Raw genomic sequence first — 18475 nt, forward strand, 5'->3', positions numbered from 1 at the left:
AGAGCGTGGTGATCAGTGATCAGACAAAATGGGCGTCCGTGCAAGTATGGACGAAACTTCGCAACAGCCCACATAGGAGCGACGCACTGGCACTCTGTGATTGAATAATTGCGCTCGGTGGGTGATAGAAGTCCGTTGGCATAGGCTATAAGACGATCATGTCCACGCTGGCGTTTTACTAACACTACTCCTATGCCATGACCACTGGAATTAGTTCAGACTGCCGTTGAGGCAGACAGGTCAAAGTGGGCCACAATTGGAGGCATGTTAAGGAGAGTAGTGAGTTCCGAAAAAGATGCGGCATGGTCAGGACCCCCCCAAAAAATGGCGTCTTTATTCAAGAGGTCAATAAGGGGGCGTGCGACGGTCGCAAAATCCTTCACAAAGCGTCGGAAATAATAGCACAGCCCTACGAAACTACGAATGGCCTTGGTAGATTTCGGCACAGGAAAGTTTGTAACGGCGCGAATTTTCTCCGGATCAGGTCGCACGCCTCTGGCATCCACGAGGTGCCCAAGGAGGGTGATTTCGCGCCAAGCGAAGGGACATTTTGACGAGATCAACAGGATACCGGCGCGGCGGAACACATCAAGGATCGCTGAAAGACGTGCAGATACGTGTCGAATGTGGGCAAATAAACGATGACGCAGTCCAGATAGCACAAACAGGCGGACCACTTGAATCGCTGAAGCAAAGAGCCCATCATGCGTTCGAATGTGGCGGGCGCGTTACAGAGACCGAAAGGCATCACCTTGAACTGCTAAAGGCCGTCAGGGGTAACAAATGCAATCTTCTCTCGGTCCATGTCGTCGATGGATATCTGCCAGTAGCCGGACCGCAAGTCAATAGAAGAAAAATAGGTGGCACTGTACAGGCAGTCTAGAGCATCATCAATACATGGCAAAAGGTACACGTCCTTTTTTGTGATTTTGTTCAGGTGGCGATAATTTACACATAAACGCCACGTTCCATCCTTCTTTTTCACAAGCACGATGGGAGAAGCCCAGGGACTACAGAAAGGCTCGATAACGTCATTTTCAAGCATCTTTTTTTTTTACTTCCTGTTGGATAACAGCTCGTTCCGACGCAGAAACACGATATGGACGTCGGTTAATACAGTTCGCATAGCCCTATTTAGTTCGGTATCCAGTATTTATGCGACGGGTCACAACGGGACGTTTGACCTAAAGGTCTATTCTCAAAGTAAAAAATGACGCTATAGCCTTCAAGAACGCGGCAAAGGGCTTCAGCTTGAGCAGGTGTAAGGTCAGAGGAAACCATCTTCTTAATGTTGACGTCAGTATCGTGCAATGACGCCACGGTATAGGCTGAGCTGTAACGATCTTCCACTGTGAATGGCTCGACCTCATCATCCTGCAAAGCGCTGTATTCTAGCCAATGAGATCCCCTGAGGCAGAACCTGCGCGGTTAGCGCAACAGTGACAAGGGGAAGGCAGGCGCGGTCACCAGTAATTGTCAGCACAGTGTGCGGCACGGTGACACCATGTGTATGTATAACATCCCGAATTGGTGCGACCACGTAATTTGCGTCAGGTACAGCTAGTGAGGACAATAAGTCGACGTGTGTCACAGAGCGAGGCGGTAGGCGAATAACATCCATTAAGCTCAAATGGCTTGGAGGCGGGTCCACAGGGTCGGCAAGAAGAGGCAGGTCAAGGCAAAGTGAGCCGGCCGAACAGTCAATGAGGGCAGAATGATTGGCAAGGAAATCAAGACCGAGAATGAGTTCGTGAGGGCAATGCTCGATGACGGTGAAGAGGACGACGGTGTGCCTCTCAGCAATGGTGAGTCGGGTCGAGTACATGCCAATAATAGCGACAGTTCCTCCGTCGGCGAATTGTACAACTCTGTTCGTTGCAGGCTTCAGAACTTTCTTGAGCCGACGGCGAAGGGCAACACTCATAATCGACACATGCGCCTCGGGGTAAATGAACGCGCACACAGCAATACGATTGATAAACCTTGTCGACGAGAACGTCCAAAAGATTCTTGTTCGTGGGTACGCTGAAGCGAGGATTTCGTGCAAATGTCGTCATTGCAGCTTCACCTCGAGAAGCTGCACTGTCTAGTTTTCCGGTCGGGGGTGCGGTCAATAGGTCCGAGAAGGAGCACGGCGTGACGGGGGCGAAAGAGATTGACGGCGCGAGGAAGAAAGTGAGCCGGAGTAGCGGGGTCGTGTCAAAGGTGTCGCAGGGTCCGATGATGTGGCGGACATAGAAGGAGCGAAAGTAAAGGACGCGGTGGAAGGACGTGGTTGGTAATTAGGAGAATATAAGAGGTGTAAGAAGAGTGGGGTGGGGACGTGCGTGGAGAAAGAGGTGCCAAGCGTAGAGAACGAGTGGATTGCAGGCTGACGTTGTACTACTCTTGACGGACGATGGCCTGGATCAAGGAGATTTTCACCGGAGAATGATCAAGAGACGGCAATGAAGGGGCCGCTGGTTGTGCGGCTTCCACCTCACGACGAATGATGCGGGTCAAGTTGTCACATCGCGACGGCTGGTGGAAGAGGTTGTCACAAGATGACGTAGCAGCTGTGTTGGGAAGTCGCGTGATGTGCTGGGATACCCGGCTGCTTTTAGCATGCTCGAGACGGCGGCATTCCTTGAGGATCGCATCGATGCTGGTGACGTTCATAAACACCAGTAAATTGAAGGCGTCGTCAGCAATGCCTTTGAGGACGTGATTAATCTTATCGTCCTCAGACATGTTCGGGTCATCCTTCGCAGAAAGGGCCAAGACGTCCAAAATGTGTGACACGTAGGACTCTATCGACGTCTGTACACGTGTGGCAATGGCTTTCTTGGCATTGACTTGGCGACCGAACAGATTGCCAAAAAGGTCGCGGAGCTTCTCTTTGAAGACATCCCAGCTCGGAATCTCCTCTTCCTGAGTCTGGAACCATGTCAGTGGAGCTCCGTCGAAGTAGAAAAGAACGTTGGCAAGCATAATAGTCGGATCTCAGCTGTGACTGGTGCTGACACGTTCGTATAAGCAGGGCCAGTCGTCAACATCAGGACTGCCAACTCCGGTGAAAACACCAGGATCCCGAGGCAAACGACGACAAGAGGCAGGCAGACACGACAATATGCAGTAGATACGCTACTCAGGGTTCCTACGGTAACTAAAGCCCCTCAATTTTTCAAAAGTAGCGCCATTCTTAGATCTTTCTGCCACCCCGCTCACCCTGGCGCGTCCTCCTCCACGCCTCCTGTCGCCCCAGCCTCCTCCGCTCCCCCATTGGCTAATCTATGTCACGTGAAAGTAGGCGTCGCGCTTTTCTCCATTTTTTCTTTCCAGCGCGGAGCAGGCGCCGCGCTTTTGTATATTTTTTTTTCTTTCCAGCGCGCGCCGTCCTCCATTGTTGGGCCTGCGCCACGAAAATACGGCAGGCAGACTGACGGAGTGCGTTAGCGTAATAGAATGCGTAGGGCCGAGAACTTAATTGCGATGCCATGCTGCTGCGCCTTCGGTTGCCGCAACAGACGCAGCGAGGGCAAAAAAGCTTTTTGCTTTGCCGTCCGGCGGGCGCAACGCAAAAAGAAGTGTGGATTCGCAGGATCGGGCGGGCTGACTTCGAGGAAGTGGCAAAGAACGCACGGCTTAGTGAAGTAAGAGCCACGGCTACTCAGAACCTCTTATTTCGAGCCTAGTTCACGCCTTCCGATTCGAAAAAGTGTGTGTTCATGCTCTGCGTGCTTTTTAGCGCGTTGTTTGACTTTCTTTTTTCGAATGTGCTCTCTTTGTGTCATGTAGTTTCGTCTTGCGGTGAAATGCACGCATCTGCAGCTGGCCTGTGACATAAAAGCGACCTTATTCAGGGTGTTTTAAGCTCCACCAGAAGTTAGCACATTCTCAACGCTTTTGCAAGGCTCAATATGACTTACGATGCGGTCTTTTAGCTTCGAATGTACGCCCGCATGTATTGATTTGGTTTGTGCTGATTAACGTTTTTAACGTTCCGAAGCGACTAAAGCGAGGATGCAGGTCGTAGTGGATGGCTCCGGATAACTTTACCTAGCTAGCCTGGGGATGTGTAACGTGCAATTTGATCGTAGAGTTGTACGTGGGCCGGTAAATTCCTCGCTGGCGTTTCATAATACTCGCGCAGGCTCGCTAGCACTGCTTTAGAAGTTGGCGCCTCGGTGCGATTGTATTCAATAAATTTTCTTTACTAGTTATAACACCTTGTCATTATTTCGTATTATTTACGGCGCCTCCAGGTCACCAAAGTGGCAACGGGAACACCAAAGCTAGAACCAGGGCTGGATGGGGCTCGCCGAAGCCTGTGCATGCCAAGGGGGTATAAGATCGCTCACAGCCAATTTTGTATGCGAACACTCCCTGCGACGCCTGCATTATTGTAATGTCACGTGCTCTTCAGAGGCCTCCGTTAGCCATTACATGTGCCCTCCTGGAGCAGTACTTGTAAAAAAAGTCAATCGTCACGATTACCAAAGCACGCCGCAATGAAAAAAGCGGCCCTGTTGCCAGGCATTGCTGACCGCAGACAGTCGGAATCTCTCACGCGCCGGCCGAACAAAAGTATCCTGCAGGTACGTAAATGAACCTACGAAGCCACGTACACATACTTTCACGCTGTCAGCGCGTGAAACTTTGGTAATTACGCGCGTGTTTGAGTACACCGCGTGCTTGCGTCGTGTTTTAGCAACACGAACTCTCAACGTCGCGCGCTTCACGCCTTGAATACGCCTTGAATAATGGTCCTTTTCTCTATTTCTTCCGCAATTCCAACACGAAATTCTAAAGGCCAGTTACCGACTGACGAAGAAAGATCTCGATTGAAAAAACTGCTCCGCAGGGCTCGAACGAACTTTTCTGCGGATTTCCTCCCGTAGCGTGTTACCCGTCGTCTGCTACGGCAGGCCCACCACTGGCGGCGCCACCGTCGAGGCCGCGCCGAGCGGAGGAGGAGGGAAGTAAATGGCGCTACTTTGGGAGATTGAGGGGTTTTAACGGTAACCCCTGAAAGCTTTTTTCATTTTTCTTGTTTCTTTTTCAGAAGTGTTTCTTTTAGGTGCTGTTCAAATTCACCAAAAAAGTATTGATTGCCTAGGCGCATTCACCGCCGGGTGCGTACGTGAGATTCCAGAACCACGATGTTACAACCACTAAGCAGTGACACTGTAAAACAACGGATCTCTGAGGCATGTAAGGCCCTCTGGGCTGGACTTTTCGACGATCAGTTAAATTTGCCGCTTACGGCATAATCTGAGTGAGCTATGTGAGATGCTCGGTTGCCAAAGTCGGAGTCTCAAATCCTTGTAAGAATGTTTTTCTTTCAACCTAACAATGGTGAAGTTGAAATTCCCCTCCACCAGTGCACATCTGCAGGCTTGAAGTGACGCCTGATACCGGCAAAAGATGCAGAGAGCAAGTGGGTTGTACTAATCCAGGTATAACCAAATTAGGAAGGCCCACTAAGCTTCAACAAAGACCCCTCACCAGAACAGGAATTTGCCTCCTTGGTGCAGTATTCGGCAGCTCCCTCCCTCATTATTCCTACAATTACCCTATGGACCTCAGTCGCCATCAGCTGCGGAGCACCTGACCAAGGTGGCGGTCAGACTTGTAACGTAGCAGAGGGTGCTAAGAATCTCTGGACCCGGACAGGCCACCAGTCGAAACTGACCCTGGCAACCTTTACCACCCGAACTCTGTCGAGTAAGGCCACCTTAGCAGGCGGCTTTGAGGAAGTATCAGACATTGTTTAGGATAATATCGGCCTTCGTGAGATTACAAATGGTGAGGCTTATAAACTGCTCACTCACGGCCATGTCCTCTGCTAGTCAGGTCTCCTAGATAAGCAATACGGGATAGGATTCCTAATTCATAAGGACTTAGCGGGCAACACTGACGAATTCTGCTGCACAAATGAGATGGTAGCAGTAGTAACCAAACTCTATAAGAGATATGAAATAAAGGTAGTGGAAGCCTACGCTCCAACATCCAGTCACGATGATAATGAAGCAGATCAGCTTCATGAACATGTTGAATTAGCAATCAGATAAGTGCACACTTAGTATAAAGTAGTAATTGGGGACTTCAATGCAAAAGTGTGGGAAAAGCAGGCTGGTTAACAAGCAATTGGCAGCTATAGCATCGATTCTGGGAACGATAGAGGAGAGATGCTGGTAGAATTCGCACTGAGGGATAAGCTTCGAATAATGAACACCTTTTTCAGAAAGCGTAGCAAGAGGAAGTGAACCTGGAAAAGCCCTAATGGTGAAACAAGAAATGAAATTGACTTCATACTTTCAGTTGATCGCAGCATAGTGCAGGATGTCGAAGTGATAGGTATGGTAAAGTGCAGTGATTATAGGTTATGCGAGCTAGGATTCACCTCAATTTGAAGAGAGAACGAATAAAATTGGTAAAGAAGAAAGAGGCTAACTTAGAGGCGGTAAGGATATAAACAGCTATCACAAAATCCGATCCCGATCGGGCTCGATCGTGATTGTAACTGCTCCGCTATGACGCCCGTATAAAATTCCGAGCACTCACCTGTTGCGTTGGACATGACGATCCACGAGCACCTCGTTATGTGCTTGTTCTTGTGGCGCTTGTGTTTCGCCTGCCACCAAAGCGCAGGTCAAGCCTCAACGCAGGCGATCAGCGCTTCCTTTTTGATCGCCTCCATAGCCTTTGTGCTCTAGCGAAATGAAACCAGCAGCTACTCCCGACGTCTCCGTACGATTATGAAACTTCAACAACCTTTCCGAACCGCCGGAAGTGTGCATGCGGCCCACGTGACGTCGGTGCACAAGATTCCACTTCCGTCGCGTATCCTCAAAATGAAGCTCAAGATCAAGACCTCCTTGACGCGCGCGATCCCTGCGCGTCTGCCCTCTCTAGTCGCGTAGGACAGGCACACACGGCCTCGCAGACGCGTGACGCGTAGCCTGACGCACACGAGTAACCACGTGTGGTTGGGCCTTTAACGTAATGTGCGGAGTTGTTAGGAATACTTTCAAGCTTGACCCGCTTGGCTTGATATTGTCGGGAAAATAGCTGAACTTTATTTGTTTGCGATATATGGGGCACTCTAGCTATAGCACTCGATCGTGTAAGCCATAGGGTAAATGCTATCAGTATCAGGTACTGAAGTGCACATTCCGATGTGTTTTTTTTTTCGTTTCTGCTGTTCAACGTTACAGTAGACGAGACGTAGTGCACCCGAGCGCTCGCATTGCATGGTGCTCACGATGAATAAATGTTTCCTTTCATGCCATGTGCGCCTGCGCGGTATTTTCAGCGTTAATGCAAGTGGGGTCCAGAAAAAGCCCCGAAAGCAGATGAGGGGACGTGCACAGGCGACCATAGAAAAATAGACTTTGCGATAGACTCGATGGGCCCCTCCTCCGTGGAAATGAATGAACGCGTTAGCATGTGGTGAAGCTAGGCGAAGCGTGTATGCACCCAGCATGGCCGCGTATAGCACAGACACCGGGACGCGGAAAGCCTGACACGCCTGCCTTCTCGTCGACTGCTACATGTTTTGAGTGCACCTATCCTGCGTTGCGCGGAAGCAAACTTCCCTTTCAGTCTGGTATTTCAGGAGCAGAAAAGTCACTTAGGCGTTCATGTGGCAGTTATAATTGAATTGAAATCGGGGGTTTGACGTTCCGAAACCACGATTTGTTTATAAGGTGCGCCACTGATGATTGCTTTTGTCCACCTGGAGATCTTTAACCTGCGCCAATGCAAGAGACCCCAAGGTTCTTGCATTTCGCGCCCTTCGAAATTTGGCCGCCGCGTCGTGGATTTGGTCCCGCGACCTCGTCCTTAGCAGCACAATGCCATATTTGCTAAGCGACTGCGGCGGTTTCTACCGCCGATATATCGTGTGTCCTTTCATTCTTTTTTTTTGCAGTTCAACAAATAAGAAGGGCGCATGGAGCACGTATTGCAGTTTACTTTAACGAGGTGAAATACCTGAATAAGGGGAGCTTATCGACAATTCGTAGGGTCTAGCTGACAAATTAAAATGATACACTGAACAACTTCCTAATTATCCACTTTAGGACATATGTTCCAATTTCGAAAGTGAGTCCAAGCAGTAATCAAGACTTAGCAGAAATTTGCAGACTAGCTCTACCAGTCTGCTACTAGTTGCTACGCAGAGAGCGCCTGTCCTCGTCTCTTGCGCCGTGCAGTCATGCCGGTATTGACTCACCAACTCGCGCAAGCTTTCTGACGCTGGCAGAAGATTCCGTGTTGTTGTAGACATTAATAGAATAATAATGACAATAATAATAATGATCGGTTACCACCATCATTTCAAAAGCGGTGATAGATTTACTATTTGCGTTGAATAAGCATATTTTTCCGTTGATTAGCTTCAATTCCGCCATTTAAGCAAGCGCCCTAGAGTGAGTGTTAGGATATTTTAGAAGAGTTAAAGGAAAGGAACTCATGTGCGGATTGGAATGCTTGTTCTTTACATGACATTCGAACTGGCTGCATGGTTTTAAAAATGTTTCAACCATAGTTGTAGACGCGGTTTTTTTATATTGTCATGAATAAGCGGCATGCTTCAAAACAAAACCAACACAATATCAAAGACAGTGGGAGGGTGCTAGTTACGTTTGCATCTGAATAGGTGGAGCCCAACATCTCATCTTCTGCTTTGTCGTCGTTGGCTGTTGGCGCCTTCAAAATGAAGCAATAGTCATTCTCAATGTGTCTTTTTTGTATGCTAAGCAGCATTTAGAAAAGAAAAGCACGCATGCCTGAAAAATCGTGAGGTCCACGCTTTATTTAGGTGTGTGCACACTGACAACAATAAAATTTCAGTTATGGCAACCAGTACAGGCTGTTCTGTATAGGGTTGTACATTTTAACGCCCCACCCTTAAAGGCCCCATGTCGAAGCAAATCTGGTGACGGCTTTGGCGCAGGTTTCCGTGAGCGAAAGTTTCCTTATATATTTATGTTATATGACTGTGCCCCGCCTTGCTCTTTGGCATGTGTTATATGTGTGGCTTTTGGTAGCGAATCATTCTATCACTAAAATTGCTTATGCTTTGACTTAAACTCTTGAGAACGTTATTGCACAGAATTTGGGGAATGACAGCCCACAAACAAATGTCAGAAAGCACAACACCCCGCATTCCTTTTATGTTAAATCTTGCCAGACTTAAGAATGAAAAGTGCGATAGAATAACCGAAACCTAGAAATGATGTAATTCTTATGGCGCGGCTGTGCACAACCTCCGAGATCGGCCGACGCAAGAAGCAGCGTTTCTGTGAGCAAGCTCACTTTCATGCCTGGCGTTGGCCGCTAGTGTTTTTCGGTAAATTTTATGGTCACATAAGCTGCAGTTGCCGGGAAGCTTGAGGAGCAGTCAGGGATCTTTGAATGCTATCGCGTGCCGCGCTTGAAGGCGAAGCGTATCATTCAATTTTTGAAACAAACTAGCACCAACACAGAGTAGTGTGCGTATTCTGCGTCTGCGTTTGTTGTATGTATGTGTGTTATGTGTGTGCATGTGTGTATTTTGTACGTGTTGTGTTTGTGTGTGTGGGTGCACACACATAATGCCTGAGGGTGAGCTTGTTTGCTTCAAAATCTGCACGGTGCCATTGACTGGCCACGTAGTACAATGCTGCAGTTACCTCAAAATAAGTAGTCATCTAGATGGCACAATAAAAAAAAAACAATATTTGCAAGTGGCTTCGCCCACATAGGACAAGATGCATTAGAAGGTACGAATAACTTTATGAAAACGCTGGCAACCGACGGTTTAACGCGTCATGACGTTGGCCAAGCGTCGACACAGGGTTGCCCTACTCTGTACTACCGCAGTTCGGCCCGTTTTTGGTGGTTCGTGAGGCTTGTGCTGTTCGAGCGCACCCCGGGCCTGCTGGATGGCCCATAGTATAGTGTCCTTGTCTGTGGACTGCACTGCACTTTGAAGTTCAGGCGGGTATGTCCTGGAGGTAGCTTCAGTCGGGAGCCCGGCACAGTCGCACATGATGCGCGATTGGTCTGCCGGATCCACTGCACGAACGCCGCACACACCACTCGGATAGAGTTCTGGGTGAAGCACGTGTAGCACTGCAGGGGCGAGGAGTGACCCATTCTGTATATGCGTTAGGATGACGACCTCCTCCCGAATGTGTGCCGGGTGGGGAGGCGGCATTGTCCATCGAGCTGATCGGTAACGCTTGGTTACCGATAGCTTGATAGCTTTGTTGACTACTCTTCATACAAAAATATTGTGCTGGAATTCTTCGCTGAACTCTGTACAATGATGCTGCAGCGATATGTATAATAAAGCACCACATTTGTTTTGTTTATGCGTAAGCATTCTTTCGCAAATACCCCACCTCATCACGCGAAAAGAGTAATGCCTTCTATCCGTAAGTAAATTCGTTTTTTTCGAAGTTAAGGCAGTCAAATTTTTATAATAGTGTAAATATACATGATTGGGTGATTTATTTATTTATTTATTTATTTATTTATTTATTTATTTATTTATTTATTTATTTATTTATTTATTAGATACTGCCAACTGCCTCTTGGCAGTCCAGGCAGGAGTGAGTGAGTACAAAGTCGGCACTGCAAGTCAAAATAACAAAAACATGGGTTACAAGGAACCATGAAAAAAAATGCTTAAAGGTACAGACTATTGCGTCGGGAAAGGCAGCATGTACAAAATTACAAAAAATATGAAACTGGTGATTCTAAAACGAACACGCTTCACTGCAAAGATCGCACGGCAGACACAAATGATTCAACCGAGGACATACAAGCTACTTCTTGCGGTAGAGCATTCCACTCTGGTATAGTTCGAGGGAAAAACGAGAAGCGATAAGCAGTAGTTTTAGTCTGTGGCATCAGAATCGTTTTGCTGTGCTTGCGTCTGTTTTCTCTTGTTTTAATAAAATTGATGTCGATGTCGGGATCCATTTTTGTTTGTTTATTAACGATATTAAACAAAGTTTGTATGCGATGCAGTCTACGCCGAAATTCAAGCGATAAGAGGCCAGACCGTGTTCTGAGATCAGTGATCGAGACTCGTCTACTATAAATATTATAAATAAATCTAAGGGCTTTCTTTTACACGCTTTGAATGTTGTTGACACCGGACTTTGTGTAGGCATCATACATAGCATCGGCATATTCAAGCAGTGGTCTAATCAGTGTCGTGTAGGCAGCGAGTTTAGTCCTACTAGTGCAATGTTTGAGCCGGTGTTTATTTAGCCATAGCTTCCTTAGCGACGCCGAAACGACGTATTGGACATCAGCGTTCCAGGTTAACTTCGAGTCAACGACTACGCCCAGATACTTATATTTGTCAACCGTCTTAATTGCTACATCATTGATTTTATATGTACAAATTGATGGTGCTTTTTTTTCTTGTAATCGTCATTTGAGTACATTTTGAGGCATTTAAGTTCATACGCCAGGACTGACACCAATTATCGATTGCATTAAGGTAATCCTGTATAGCAGTCTGATCATGGGGTGATTGACTGTTGTGGTACACAATACAATCATCAGCGAAAAACCGACATCGTACCGGGGAATCAAAGGACAAGTCATTCAGATAAATCAAAATGACAAAAGGTCAAAGTAGTGAACCTTGCGGTACACCGGAAAGTACGGGAGCAGGTGAAGAAAATGAGTTTCCTATACGGACATATTGTGTTCGATTAGTTAAATAAGAGTCAAGCCAGCGAAGAATTTGTTCATTTTTCATTGTAGCTTGAGCTTGAGTCTTTGGTGGCAAACACGGTCAAATGCTTCCTAAAAATCAAGGAAAAGCACATCTATTTGCCCGCCGCAGTCCAGCATTGCCATGACTTCATGGGTAATATGTAGAAGCTGAGTAACTGTAGATAGGCCACGCAGAAATCCATGCTGTTTTTCCGAAAAGAAACTATTGTTTTCAAGAAAGCTGCTCAAGTGCTTAAAAACGAAGTGCTCCATCACCTTACTAGCGGTGCAGAGAAGCGAGACGGGCCTTTGATTAGTAATATTGAGTTTATGTCCAGACTTATGATTGGGAATTATCTTTGCTGCTTGCCAGTCGTTAGGAAAGCAGCAACATAGCAAAGCAAAGCAGCAGCATAGGCGATACCGAACAATCTAAATTAAAAAGAATTATTAGACAAAATCGTGACACTACAAAACCCAACACTCAGACTCGAAAGACGTACATTCCCGCCACCACACGATAAATTAAACAGGAATGAGGCCGTAACCTTACGCTTGCTCCAGACACACAACTACCCTAGCCCCAACATCCTACATCACTGCTACCCGGGTTTATACCCAACAGATGCCTGTAAAGCTTGCGGCAGAGAGCAACGCTGCGACACATGTACCACGGTAATCAAACCACCTCAGTTGGCGACGCGTCCGTAATCGCGGCCGTTGCCACCGTACGGTAAGCCGCTAGCTCGCTTCTTCCCGACGCCGCCCCGGCTGCGGGAGCTGCCGGGAACCTTGTTCATCGGTGTCGCCACCACTGGGAGGCGGCTCTCAAAAGTTCAGAGTTGGCAGACCAGCTCTGGGCCATCCGGCAAGCCAAAGTTGCCGCCCGAGTTCAAGGACTTCAAGCCGCCACCTCAGGCCACCACAACAAAAAAATTCCGGACCATTCATTAATAAAGTTTCTTGTTCTTCTTCTTAGAGAAAATTCTCAAGGGATACGTAGGGCTCCATAAAAAATACATCACCATAATCATCATCATCAGCCTGGTAACGCCCACTACAGGGCAAAGGCCTCTCCCATACTTCTCCATCTACACCGGTCATGTACTAATTGTGGCCATGTTGTCCCTGCAAACTTCTTAATCTGATCCGCCCACCTAAGTTTCTGCCACCCCCTAATACGCTTCCCTACCCTTGGAATTTGGTCCGTAACCCTTAATGACGATCGGTTACCTTCCCTCCTCATTACATGTCCTGCCCATATCCATTTCTTTTTCTTGATTTCCAATAAGATGTCATTAACTTGATTTGTTCCCTCATCCAATCTGGGGCCCTATAACGTAAAACTATTCCAATACGTTTCTATTCCAATCTCCTGACGTCAAATTTGCGTAACCACCAACGCAAGCACCGGGCGGTCATCCACAGGGTTGTCTGAACAGACCAATCAAACGCTCTCCTCGTTCATAGGAGGTCACTTTTGTTTGCTTGAAAAACGAATAACATTTCCTACACTGAGCGACTTGTCGTATCTAATTGGCTGACAAGAGGCTAGGAGAACGCTCAAGTGGAGAGGGATTCGATGGGGCCGAGCCACTGCACTGAAAGTCGATAACCGGATGAAGAGGGTGGTGCCGGCGTCTATGATTGGTCGGCTTTCCCTTATTTACCCTGCGGTGGCTGGTCGAAAATCGCGGTGGCATGCAACGGAAGCTCAAGAATGACGCTAAAACGGACCCTCAGCAAAGAAGAGTTGGCAGAATGAGGGGTTAAACGTGCCGAAAGTGCTCGAAAACGTTACACGGCCACGCAAGAAGTTTTATTATACGCAAATACACCCATGTTCTCCGGCAGGTGCGAGTAGCCAGCGTCTGAGTGATCAGCGGCAGCCATCTTCTATCCCTTTCGGAACGGGGCAGCCTGCGGCTATTCCGAAGAAAATTCAGTTTTGTTCGGCATATTAATGCATCTTTATTGCGTACACGTCACTTTGACGCGGTGAGTCCTTGCGGTTTTGTGACGTCGCGTGGCAGGCAGGTGAGGTGGGTGCAGCCCGAAAACTTTTTACCAATAGCCGAGGGTTAATGGAGAAAAGGGGTCGAATAAGAAATAACTGTTTTTCTTTTTTCTGTCAAATCATGCATAATCAGTGTCTACACATCATATCAGATGGGGAGGTATCGCGGTTTTCGTGACGTCGCGTGATAGACAGGTGAAGTGAGGGTGGTCGAAAAAAGTTTTTTCCCAATCGTGGAGGGCTGATAGCAGAATTGGAATAGAAAAGTTTGGAATAGTTTTACGTTATAGCGCCCCTGCTCTTTTTCTATCCCTTAACGTTACACCTATCATTCTTCTTTCCATAGGTCGTTGCGTCGTCCTCCATTTAAGTAGAACCTTTTTCGTAAGCCTCCAGGTTTCTGCCCCGTACGTGAGTACTGGTAAGACACAGCTGTTATACACTTTTCTCTTGAGGGATAATGGCAAACTGCTGTTGATGACCTGAGAATGCCTGCCAAATGCACCTCAGCCCATTTTCATTCTTCTGATTATCTTAGTCTCATGAAATAATCAGAAGAATAAGAATAGGCTGGGGTGCGTCTGGCAGGCAGTAGCGACAGCGATCCACTTGTTCCCTCTAGTCGTCGTTGGAAAAGGGCCAAGCAGGTCAAGGCCTACAAGAAAGAATGGTTCAGAAGGACCTTTAATTGGGTGGAGTAGGCCGTCAGGTGGCAGGGGAGGTTTCTTCCGGCACTGAGACAATTCGCAAGTTGCGGCATAACGACGCACAGAGCGGTAGAGACCCGGTCAGAAGAACCAGCGACGTACGCAGTCGCACGTCCACAAAACTCCAAGGTGTCCCGCCGTTGGTGCATACGGAAGTTATTTGAGAACAACGGATCGCAGATGACGCCGAAACACAAGGGCCGTCAGGGTTGATAATGTGGCAGTAGAGGATGCCTTCATGCGGCACGAACAGACGGCACGTGGCGTTGTTGCGCCCAGATTGCACTCCGGCGATGATGCACTGTAAGGATGTGTCTGGTTGTTCAGAGTGCATGTCGGTCATGTCAGTCAAAGCCATCATGCAGGTCACTGGAGCACGCGCAACAGTAGCGTACAGACTTATAGTTGACAACAAATGAAAATTCCTGGAGCCGCAAACTCCAGCGACCCAGCCGTCCTGTGGGGTCCCGGAGGGAAGACAACCAGCCGAGGACGTGGTATTCTGTAACGACCGAAAACGTGCAGCCGTACAACTATGGTCGGAACCTCGCGGCAGCCCAAACTAAAGCCAAGCACTCCCACTCGGTGATAGGGTAATCACGCACTCGGTGCCGTTCTGCTGTTGGGCGAGAACAGCGCCGATGCTGTGGACGTTTGTGTCAGTGTGGACTTCGGTCGGTGCAGATGGATCAAAGTGGGCAAGTATGGGAGGGGTGGTCAGAAACCTGATGAGAGCTGCGAACGCGTGAGCTTTCTCAGAGCCCCATGAGAATGGCGTGTTCTTCATTAGAAGTTCTGTCAAATTCCGAGCAATGTCGGCGAAGTTTTTGACGAAACGGCGAAAGTAAGAACACAGGCCGTTGACGCAGCGCACGTTGGCAGCTGAACGTGGCACAGGAATATTGCGTACGGCGCGAACTTTTTCCGGATCTGGTTGGACACCGGAGGCATCAACGAGATGTCGCAGCACGGTAATATGACGGCGCCCGAATTGACACTTCGTGGAGTTCATTTGGAGGCCGACTTTCCGGAAGACTGCAAGAATGGCTGCGACTGGGGTAAGGCGGCTGCCGAACGTGGGAGAAAAAACAATAATGTCGTCAAAGTAACAGAGACAGGTGGTTCATTTGTAGCTTCGCAGAAGAGAGTCCATCATAAGTTGAAATGTCGCAGGAGAATTGCACAGGCCCAAGAGCATTACTTTGAGCTCATATAAGCCATCCGGTGTGATGAAGGCCGTCTTCTCGCATCCATTTCATCAACTGAAATCTGCCAGTAGCCGGATCGAAGATCGCTGGACGAGAAGTATTTAGCTCCGTGCAAGCAGTCCAAGGCGTCATCGATGCGTGGTTGTGGGTAGACGTCTTTTCGAGTGATCTTGTTTAAATGACGATAAACGACGGGAAAACGCCAGGTACCATCTTTTTTACTTTCACAAGGACAACTGGCGAAACGCAAGCGCTGGCTGATGGTTCGATTACCCTTTTGCGGATAATTTTGCCTGCTTCTGATTGGATGACTCGACGTTCAGCTTACACGACACGCGATGGCGATACACGGTAGGGACTCTGACGAATAGGATTAGTGTCTCCAGTTAATACGGTGGTGAATTACAGATGTTTGTCCCAAAGGCTTGTCGCCGAAATCAAACTTGTCAAGGTACGATTCGAGGAGGAGACGTACGTCCGTTGCCTTTGCAGAGGTGAGGTCAGGTGCAATTAACTTCGCCAAGTTATCCGTTAGGGAACTACAGCTGTGAGCTGCAATTGGTGCTAAGAAACTGCTCTCGGCATTCAGATTTTCAATGTCAGATTCAGAAGTATTAGAAATGCAGGCCAAGATCATGCTGGCTGGAAGCACTTGAGGGCACATGCTGAAATTCAGAACCGCAAGAACGACGTTGTTATTAGTAATCGCAACCAGCGTATACGGAAGAGCAATGTTCCGGTTCAAAAGCACGTCGATGGTGGGGCGAAGGATATATGCACTGTCGGGAACCAGTGGGTGTGCGGTCAAAGCGACGTAATTGACTGCATCGGGTGACAGACGCACATTTTGAAGCGAACACGAGTGCGGTGGAGCGGTGCTCGAAGCATCGGCGACTTGAGGCAGATCCAACTGAATAACGCGGGTCGCACAGTCGATGAGAGCGGAATGATGGAATAAAAAGTCGAATCCAAGGCTAATGTTGTGAGGGCAGTTGTCGGCCAGTACAAAGAGAACAGAAATAGGGCGGCCGGCTAAACCTATGCGCGCAGTACACATTCCGAGTACAACCAGCGCGCGACCGTGGGCCACACGAAGCATTCGGGCAGCTGCTGGGGTGAGGACCTTTTTTAAACGTCCACGTAGGCAAGCACTCACCACAGATACGTGGGCTCCAGTGTCGACGAGTGCTTGGACAGGTAAGCTGTCTATTTTAACGTCAATTACGCCTCTCTTTTTGGACAAAGACAGAATATTTGCTGCAGTCGTGGGCAATGCAGTGCCACCTCCGAGGGCTGCATTTGTTAGTTTTCCGAAAGGGTGCGGCCAAAAGCCACAGGGGACGAAAGGCGACGTGGCTGCGGCGAACGGGAAGATGGTCGACGTGTTTGCGGTGAACGAGACTGTTGTCCGCGCGGCGACGGTGAGCGACTGTACCACGTTTTCCTAGCAGAGTTGTCGGCGCTGTTAGATTCGGCAGTGGGCGAAACATTGCGGGCATTTCCATTAAAATGGCTTAGGTTGGTCGGCGTGAGAGGTGTTGAGGGCCATGAGTTGCGAAAGTATCTGGCGACATGGCCAATGCGGCGACAGGGGAAACATATCGGCTGGTCGTCCGCGGTTCTGCACTCAGTCTGGTTGCAATAACGTGGAGAGAAGCGTCGGGGTGGAGCGAAAATAGCAGAAGGGCGTTCGTTGACTCTCGGGTTGGTGACAGCACTTACAGAACGTAGGCCAACGTTTTCAAGCTGGTTTTGAACGGTGGCTTGCACGAGGGGAACCGAAAAAGGGGTAGAATCAGGGCTACGAGAAGAGACAGCTGCGGGCTCCATCGCGTCCAGTTCACGTCGAACGATTCGCACCACGTCCTCTGATGGCGACGCTTGCTGCTGGGCGCGCTGATTTTAACGCGTCGACGTTGCGGCAGTATTGGAAGTCTGGCGAATGGGTGCAGGACGTGTTGGCTTTTGGCCTGCTCGAAATGTCGGCACTCTTTGATGCATTGCCATTTGTTGGGCGTGTTGGTAAATTGAAAGCATATTTAGCGCCAGCCAACAAGGACGGAAGGGAGACAACACAACACAATGCGCTAACTTCAACAATATATATGTTTATTTCCTGAAAATCAAGTTGTTGAAGTTAGCGCATTGTGTTGTCGTCTCCCTTCTGTCCTTGTTTGCTGGCGCTAAATATGGTTGCACTCTTTGATGATAGCATGAACTGTAGAGCAGCTTTTGCACATGAGGAAATTAAAGGCGTCGTCAGCCATTCCCTTGAGCACGTGTCCGACCTTCTCAACTTCTGTCATGACGTGATCGGCTTTACGACAAAGCGCCAGCATGTCCTGAATGCACGAAACATGGGACTCCGTGCGGGATTGGGCATAGGAGGCGAGTTCCTGGCTTTGCGGCAATTTTACGGTGGGCTGGTTTGCCAAACCACTCCCTTAAGTTCTCTTTGCATTGGTCTCAGCTGGTCAGCTCCTATTTATGGTTTTCGAACCACACCCTTGCCGTACCTCTTAGGTAGAATAACAGGGTAGCTAGCATAAGCGTAGGGTCCCATCCGTTCATTGCACTCATACGGTTGTACATAGCCGCCCACTCTTCACCTTCGGCGCCATCAGTCCCGCAGAAAGTTCCGGGATCCTTGGGTTGCAGAATAACAACTGAAGGGGACACCGACGTAGCGGGCGATGGTGACGTTGGAGGCAGCAACGACGTTGATGCCGAGTGCTCACCGTCATTCATGGTGAGGACGGTGGGGCGACATCCACTGTGGAGCTCCATTTCCAGCCGTGTTAACCCGCACCTCCCACCAATATGTTACGGGCATCTTG

Source organism: Dermacentor variabilis, chromosome 8, assembly GCF_050947875.1.
Source record: "Dermacentor variabilis isolate Ectoservices chromosome 8, ASM5094787v1, whole genome shotgun sequence".
In the NCBI taxonomy this organism is placed as follows: domain Eukaryota; kingdom Metazoa; phylum Arthropoda; class Arachnida; order Ixodida; family Ixodidae; genus Dermacentor; species Dermacentor variabilis.